Below are 8,207 nucleotides of genomic sequence, written 5' to 3' on the forward strand. Positions count from 1 at the left end.
TAGTGTCTGAGTTGTTTCAAGCATCTTTTCCAAACCAACCTAAATAATAATCTTACGAAAAGTCAAGCGATCCTCTGAACGAACATAATAGCTTATAATAATCAGGGAGTAGTTAGATGCAAGCTGGTAGTAACATAGTGATATAATCTTATCTGGGAAATATTAAATTATACAAAATGGTATAGTAGCTTATTCATGGAAGAGTAAAGATAGTAGGCTAATCATCATCCTTATCCGGTCGGGTGTAATATATAAGGTATACGTATAGCAAGATATGTTAATGTATAATATAGTAATATATGATATGTAGGATAAATTTACAAAAGTGGCATTTGGAAAGGCATGCTATACCAGGATATGGTGCAACAATCAATAATACAGTCAGATAATTAAAGAGTTACAGCATAGGTTGTTAGAGGTTAATTTTCAAAACGCAAGTGCTTTTTCAAGTTACTGCAAAATATTGAAAAGGTTTCAATTTCAGTGATGGTTTTCGGGAGATGGTTCCACACTTTAACTCCACTAAACTGAATGGATTGTTGAGTCAAGCTTTTGGAGAAGTAGGGGAGGAAAAAGTGATTGTTGCTTCAGGTTGATATTGAGTGCAAATTGTTATTAAGTTGAAATAGAGAATTAAAGCATTGGGGTAAGTGATTGTGTTTGAGTTTGAACATAAATTTTGCAGTTTCTATTGTGTATAGTTCGTCAATTGTGAAGAAATTATGGGATTCAGAGTGATTTGATTCATGTTTTGCAATCATTTTTATAAATTTGTTGCAAATCTTTTGAAGCTTTTTTAAAACAGTTACATGACCATGCTTCCATACACTTATGCAATACCGGAGATTGCTTTCAATTAAGGAATGATAAAGGCAAATCAAATTGTTGGTGTTTAGGTAGGGCTTAACCTTGCAGATAACTCCAAAGTTTTTGCGAAGTTTTTGCAGTAAAGATAGCATGTGGGGTTTCCATGACAAGTCTTCGCTCAGCAAAATGCCCAGAAAAATAATAGTGTTGACACGTTCAATGGGTTGATTGCATATAGACAGTGTGTAAGAGAGGTTTGAAAGTTTATTTGTATTATTGAATAACATGTATTTTGTTTTTTTTACATTTAGTGATAACTTATTTGCTGCTAACCAATTTGTTACTCCTGTCATTTCCTCATTCGCCATTTCGAAAAGTTTATCATAATTTTTACTGCAAAAGAATAAATTGGTATCGTCAGCAAACATTATAGATTCAGAGTGTACTAAACATCTCGAAAAATCATTAACATAGATTAAAAATAATAATGGTCCAAGGATCGATCCTTGTGGTACTCCATAACATATTTCTCTTTTAGCAGACATTGAGTGAGATACTTCTACAACTTGAAATCTGTTTTGTAAGTAACTTCTGAACCAGTCATGGGCTATACCCCTAATACCAAAATAGTAAAGTTTGTTTAGCAGAATGTGGTGATTGATAGTATCAAATGCTTTGGACAGGTCCAAAAATATACCTAGTGTTGTTTCTTTTCTTTCAATTGCATTTGAAATTTTATCAACAAGATGTAATGCTGCATGACTTGTTGAGTGATTTTGTCTGAAACCAAACTGCTGACCATAAAAGAAGTTATTGCCTTCTAGAAAATTGTATATTCTATTGTACATTATGTTCTCAAGTACTTTTGAAATTGATGGTAATAAACTGATAGGTCGATAATTACTGCAGTCTTCTGCTTTCCCTTTTTTAAATACAGGTATTACTTTAGATGTTTTGAATGATGATATGAATTTGCCATTGGTTAAGGATAGGTTAAATATATGTGCAAGTGCAGTAAGTATATTGTCTGGGGAAGCTTTTATAATTTTTGTTGGTATTTCATCAATGCCACAACTTAGTTTGGATTGAAAGGAAGAGAGAATTTGCTTAATTTCAAGAGTGGTGGTGGGCTGTAAAAAAATTGATTTACTAATAGGATTGGAAAGGTATTCTGAAAATTGTGAAGTTTTGTTTGGGACTTTATCAACTAGCTTTGAGGCAATTGAAGAAAAATATTCATTAAAGTAGTCAGCTTTATCTTTGTTGTGAGTTAAGATTTTATCTCCAGCAGCCAGACGGGACTATTTGTTGCACTTGCTTCTCCCTAATAGCTGATTTAAAACACTCCAGGTGCTTTTAAGATCATTTTTGTGTTTTAACAGAGCAATTTTGAAATGATTTTGCTTTTTGAGTTTCAGTGATCTAACATAAAAGTTTCTCAGAGCATTGTACCGGGATTTATTTATTTCAGATGATTTTCTAATGTACTTTTTATATGCAAGTTGTTTTTTTCTATGAAGTTCACAGAGTTCAGCATCATACCAACATTGGGTTTTCGTGTGTTTTACTGATTTGAAGTTCATCTGGTCCTTTGTCTCCATTCATAGAATTTGAGCATACGCTGACGACGACTGATTTGACAGGAAAACTATTTTTAAATAATTCGGAGTAATTGTTAAAAAACCTATTGTAAGCTGCATCAGTGTTAGTTTTTTCCATTATATTTTTAGTGTTAAACTCTGATAGTCTTTTAACAAAATTACAGATGTTTGTGTTACTAAAGCACCTTTTCTCTTTGAAGTGGGAAAATTCTTGAATTAAACCTAATTGAGAGCATTGTATTACAGGCAGATGGTCAGCAATGCAGTCAACTATTATACCAGCATTTGTTTTGGCATTATAGACATTTGTCCATATGTGATCAATAGCTGTGGAACTGGATGAAGTAATTCTAGTTGGTTTAGTTATCAATGGATGGAAGCTGTATTCAAACATTGCATCAACATAGTTACTAGTGTGACAGTTGTTATGGTCTAATAGATTGTAATTAAAATCGCCCATAATAAAACATTGTGCATTTGATTTTGATATTGTTTTTATAGTTAGAAGGAGTGTCTGCAGAAAATCAGAGTTGACAGCACAAAGTGATTGAGGGGATCTATAAATAGTACCACAAGTTAACTTTTTTTTGTTCACGAATAAATCAACAAAAAGAGATTCAAACTTTTTTTCTTTCATAATAGTTAAGTCATTTCTTACAGAGAACATAAGATTATCTTTAATGTACAGTGCTACTCCTCCGCCCTTCTGTTTGCATCTGTTGTTTGCAAGAAAAACATACCCTGCTAGGGAGGTAAATTCACCAATCTGATTTATTTTTAGCCATGTTTCATTGATGGATATAATATGCGGTTTAATTGTCATGGAGGTTAAAAGTGCTTGAAGTTTAGAGAAATTGTTTGGGTTGGATAGAGCAGGGGTCCGCAAATACTGGGTCACGACCCAAATTTGGGTTGCGAGAACATTCACAGTGGGTCGCAAAACGGTTTAAAATTACCATAAATATAACTTGTATGGCAAAAATAAATACAATCATATAGTCTTTGATGTGCTGAGTTTCGTACAATTTGGTAGGCTACAAGAAAATTTATACTTTCGATTGTAGTACAGTAGTTAAGCCCATGGTTATATATATAGCCTGGAAGACAGCTTGAGCCAGGGCATGAAAACTCTCTCAGCTTATCTCCAGAACTGGCGACTGAAACTTAGCGAAAACAAAACTTTGGCGGCAGCTTTCCACCTATAGCCTACAATCGGGAAGTTGATCGTGAGCTACATGTTCAGAACAATGGAAAACCTCTGACCTTCTGCCCCGAACCAGAATATCTTGGGGTGACACTAGACAGATCGTACACATACCGCCACCATTTGGTGTCACTGCGCAAGAAAATGACATCCCACGCTGCACTACTCAAGCGCCTGGCAGGCCACAGCTGGGGGGCGAGAGCTGACACTTTGCGTATAGCAGCCTTAGCCCTTGTCTACTCTTCAGCAGAGGACTGTGCACCTGTTTGGTGCTGCAGTGCACACTGCCATAACATCGGCACATCATTGGATAATTGTGCCATTCTCGCTGGCATCCAACTTTCTGAGCTTCGTCACGAAGAAGCCACTCTGTTTCTTAGCCGACGGGCACTAAAGCCTAACCAGCTTCTCCACCACAAGATATCTGCTTCCCCAAACCAGCACCCCAGTCGACTGAAGTCAAGACAACCATTCGTGCCAGCCGCTCAACTTCTGATCAACGCAGCAGAAGAACTTCATTTCTGCGGCTACTTGGGCGGACTATAAATGGAATTCTGAAAGGAAGTCAAGTACCACCGGACTTCATTCCTTCATCCCCAACGCCGACACATGCCCCATCGGCCTGACACTACAAAGACAAGCATGGGTGCGCCTCAACCGTCTTCGTACGTGCGTCGGGCTTTTCCGGTCAACCATGCGCCATTGGGGAATTAGCCTCTTCCTCCTCCTGTGAATGTGGTGCCGAGGAACAGACTGCAGACCACATCATCAATAACTGTACCATCTTCAAGCCACCTAAGGGAGTAGAAGGTCTGCGTGTCATGGATGATGAAACTAAATACTGGCTGCTCTCTAATAGCCTTCCAGTGTAGTCCGGGAACATCTTGAGTCTGGGCTGGTAAATAGATAGAGTAGACCCTCGGCCCCAGAGGCTTGCACGACGACGACGCGCACGGTTAATAGGTCCACCCGCTTATTCAGCCCAATTTGGTCCATTCCGGAATTACTGAAGGTATAGGAGTGGTAGAAAATTGTCTCTCGCAGCCAAAATCGTCCGGTCCCGATGTGGCCTTAATAAGTGGGGACGACCGTATTGGAATTAATATTAATTTGCAAAGTGTTTTGCGCAAAATTATATGCTTCCGAAACGTTTGGGTCGCGAAGACTTCGAACGATTGCTTTTTGGGTCGCACCAAAAAGTATTTGCGGACCCCTGGGATAGAGATCTAATGTTTAGATGCATAGTTATCAGGGATTCATTTATTTGCATATTTGCTAATAATGAGCTTGCTTCAGTTGAACTAATATACACATCATTGACTTCAAAATATAGATCTGGTTCATCATTACTGGCAATTTCATTTGCATTTTTAGATGAAAAAAGCTTGTTAAGTACTGAAGGTTCATTGCTGAGGGGTTGAGGAGCTGTGTGTATAAACAGTTCTGAGAAATTAGTATCATCACAGTTTAAAAAGGGTAAAGAGTTTTGCAGACAATTTCTGCATAAGTAAGAATGATCAAGTTTTTTACATGTACCAGTGGGTATTCTTATATTACTGGTAGTGCATTTAAAGTGATAAGAAAAGCCACACATGCTGCAAAATGTGGATTTCTGGTTGCTGCGAACAACCTTATTACATATGTTACATTTAGGTTTAAGCATAACAAATAAGGAATAAGGACTTACCTGTATAGCTGTGAAAAAACAAACCAAACTAAATGCAGAAAATGTAGCCTACTGGTTTAGTGCTGAAAGCACTATAATTATGTTATTGTTATTTTGGGAATAAATGGATCAAAAGGACAATAATAAAATATACTAATGTCAGTTGAAAGAAAACATATTTTTCTAATTGTCAGACTTGTAGTCCATGTACTAATTTGCGACCGTTTATCTTCAGGGACCTTTAAACATTTTATATGTTAACTTAAACAGCTCCAAATTTTTCTCTGTCAAATTATTTTCAGTTGCAAAATCTTTGCAAATTTTGAAGTGGACACCATTACAGCGATGGTAGCAAATTCATACACGGACCCCAATATGTACCGGTATAAAGTTAATTTTAGTAATTTATTTATCAATATGTCATTATCTGAGAAAGAACAAGTTTCTATTTATAATTTAAGCTGATAAAAAGTAGGTTATTGTATGGATGTAGCTAAAATCAAGTTTATCTATTTACTTAACTCTTCAATGTCCTTTGTTGAGTGAACTTGGTCCTTTTTTTCCTTGACATAGGCGAAAATGTTGCCATTGAAGGTGTAGACATTACTTTTTCCGAGTTTCTCTTTTGCCTGATTAACTAATAAAAGCCTTTTTTTAGTTAGAGATTCAGTGATTGCCATTCCTGTACCTTTCAATTTTGTTTTTGACTTAAATATTATGTCACGAATAGATCGCCTGGTAAATTTTACAATCATAGGTTGTTTTTTAGACCTTTGGGACAGTGGATGGCAAATACTGATGTCCCAAGCAGTTACCTCAGTACCAGTACTCATTCTCCCATTAAATATATTTAAAACATAATCAACAAATGAGGCATGGCTGCTTGATCTATCAGGCATGTCTGAGCAGCCATGAATGATCAAGCAGTCACGCCGAGACTACTGTTCCTGCTTGTCCAGCTGTTCTTCAAAGTTTTGTATGGCAGAAGATATGCCACTAATCTTCTTGGCAAGGTCATCTATTCGTTTGTCTAATCGTTCAACAGCATTTTTTTTAGGACCTGAAACAAAAGGGACAGGATTAGTATCAGTTTTAGATTCAGAATTTATGTCACCACACTGACCTTTGAGAACCTTTTGTTCTTCCTTGATTTGAGCCAAGCTGTTCAACACATCTGTCATCATAACTCTCAAGTCTTCTTTGCCTCCCATTGCAGTACCGTAATTAATAGTAGACTAGTTGAATAAAGATTTAATGGTAGTTTTAACACAGACTTCCTAGGCACTCATTTACCTGAAACTTATTCAAATAGAATTTTGAAAAATTAATCAGCGTGAAAAATTAATTTAAAAAATTAATCAGCGTGAAATTGAAGAGGGTTTAAGAGGAATTAACTCCACTGCTGGACTTTGCGTCAGCAGTTGTCGAAAGAAAATAGGTCACGACGTCAAATCTTCGCTCTGTTTGATATCAGATGTGTTGTTCAGAAAAATCAGTGAACCATGACAAGTAGACTGGCATTTATGAACAAATGCAGTTGATCTCGTGGGAATTGTGTTTTCGCAAACAAAAGTGCATGAAGTTTAGAACTCAACTTTGTCACAATTTTGTAATCGGTTTCTAGCAACAATTTTTCTATGTAAAAAATTAGGCTACGGAACAAAAAAACCTCCAAATTTTATGATAAACAACATGGTTGATAAATAATATAAAAATGTAAAGAAATATAACGTTAGTATAATAAATAAATACAAAGATTAAATGTAACCATAATTTTACTGCATACTTTTAGTTTATTTTTATGGCTTTACGAAAGTCAAAAAGAAGACTTTTATGTCATGTCAAACTTGTCATTTTTGTGACTTGTCTTCAAGTATGCTCTGTACATTTTAGTTTACACAAAAACAGAAAAAGTTAGTTTCATTAGCTGTTGGAACTTTTTTCACCAAAAATGACAGAGGTTCCCAGACAACAAAATCTGTCATTTTTACGTTGATTCAACGTCTGTCGACGTTGAATCAATTTAAAAATGACGGATTTTGCTGCTTGGGTTGAAACTTCAATAGAAGTTTGAGGTTAGAATTGTGTCTAATGCTAATAGGTTATCTAATATATAAATTTGCAAATTACAGACACTAAATAGAACTGTTTTTTTTTTATGCAAGCAGGATTGCAGCCTAACGTAATAAAGTTTCATGAAATAGTAACATCAAGCTGTACAAAATAACCCAATCGAGATTAGTCAACATCGCTTTGTTTTGTAATCTTGAAACTTCACTCTTTATTGTTCTGCACGCAAAACAGCAGTTTGAACAAAATAAAATTGTTACAAAGTCTCCTCAGAAATGTTTTAGAACAAACATCCAGCATAAAATTAGGTTAGGTAAAAGAAACGCTCAAGCTGCTGTGCAAACATCGCTGTTTTTAGAACATATTGATTGCATTCATTCCTTTGTCTGTGCTATAACAATGCCAGCAAAGTTACAATTGTTTCTAGGCTAATTGGTTTTTACAAACAGTATGGTGCAACCAATTTCCGCATAAATACTCAGAAAACCCAACATGTACATTCATTTGTGAGAAAAATTTGTGCATGACATACAACCACACTTCAAACGCGCAACATGGCTCGACAACAATTTTCTGCAAGCGAAGTTGTCGAACAACTGGAAAATTCTTTTGAGGAAAATATTAACGATGTGCTAATGTCTTTTTTTTTTTTTTTTTTTTTTTTATTTCTTTCTTTCGCGCAACGCTCAGAGTTCAAGATGGATACCACTACATCTTGCAGGTTTACAAATTGTCCATATGAAATGGATTTGTTTCCTGTCTCATCATTAGTGCGTCCGCTCCGGGAGCCGTCCACACACCCAAACACTCAGCAGGCACACCATACTTACATGGAAGATACCTACCAGGGAGGCGAGGG

This window comes from Aplidium turbinatum, chromosome 5 (genome assembly GCF_918807975.1).
Source record: "Aplidium turbinatum chromosome 5, kaAplTurb1.1, whole genome shotgun sequence".
Classification (NCBI taxonomy): domain Eukaryota; kingdom Metazoa; phylum Chordata; class Ascidiacea; order Aplousobranchia; family Polyclinidae; genus Aplidium; species Aplidium turbinatum.